The sequence below is a fragment of the Suricata suricatta genome, chromosome X (genome assembly GCF_006229205.1).
Source record: "Suricata suricatta isolate VVHF042 chromosome X, meerkat_22Aug2017_6uvM2_HiC, whole genome shotgun sequence".
NCBI lineage: Eukaryota > Metazoa > Chordata > Mammalia > Carnivora > Herpestidae > Suricata > Suricata suricatta.
Genome location: NC_043717.1, coordinates 922,894 through 924,092, shown reverse-complemented (window position 1 = coordinate 924,092; position 1,199 = coordinate 922,894).

Here is a 1,199-nt window from a genome sequence, read left to right as displayed (position 1 = left end):
GGAGGAGGGCAGGCTGTGCCCAAAAGCAGACGGGGCCGGCGGCCAGATGGGCACCGCCAGAAGCCGCTGCCCCCTCCTGCCCGGGAGCTAGAAATAGCAGCAGCCCTGGGACAGCCTGAGCGGGGGCAGCCAGGACGGTGAATCCGGGATGCGCGGTGGCCGGCCGGGGGCGCGGGGCCGGCAGACACACATCAGTGCGGCTTCTTTTGAAAATTTTTCTTTTAAGTTGATTTATTTATTTTCAGAAAGGGAGAGACAGGGCATGAGCAATGGAGGGGCCGAGAGAGAGGGAGACACAGAATCGGAAGCAGGCTCCAGGCTCTGAGCTGTCAGCACAGAGCCCGACACGGGGCTCAAACCCACGAACCGTGAGATCATGACCTGAGCCGAAGCCGGATGCTCAACCCCCCCCCCCGAGCCCCCATTCGCCCCTGAGCCAGGTTCTAAGACTGTTCAAACCCCCATTACTCACGCGTCCCTTTGAGTAAAGATGTCAACCTCAATTTTGAATTTTTAATGTTTGTTTTTGAGAGAGACAGACACAACGTGAGCAGGGGAGGGGCAGAGACACAGGCAGACTCAGAAGCAGAAGCAGGCAGGTTTGCAGAAGGCAGGAGAGAACACACTGTTCCGTCGGCATCGGAGAGGCAGGCAGAGAGGAAGAGGGGAGGAAATGTGACCGAGGGACCTGGTGGTGCTCGCAGGAGAGATTAGGGGGCCGTGTTTCTGGTGGGGGACGAGGAATGGACGTTAAGGCTTTTGCTCCAACGAGGTGGAAAGAGGAAGGGACATTTTCTGAAATGCAGGTGACGGGAGTCATGGCTCTGGAAACGAAGATGCAGAGAAATGTGGTTGAAGGTGTAGGACAAAGGAATTACGAGACACAGTGTGGACGGACACTCATGTCTGTAAATAAGGCTGTATTAATTCCTTATGGTGGACATAAAAATCACAAGAAGCTGGGGTGCTTAAAACCACAGGAATTCATCCTCTGAGCTCTGCACACCAGATGTCTGACATCCAGGCAGGACAGGACCCCTGAGACCCAGGCAGGACCCCTGAGATCCAGGCAGGGCCCCTGAGATCCAGGCAGGACCCCTGAGACCCAGGCAGGACCCTGGAGATCCAGGCAGGGCCCCCTGAGACCCAAGCAGGACCCTGAGATCCAGGCAGGTCCCCTGAGATCCAGGCAGGACCCC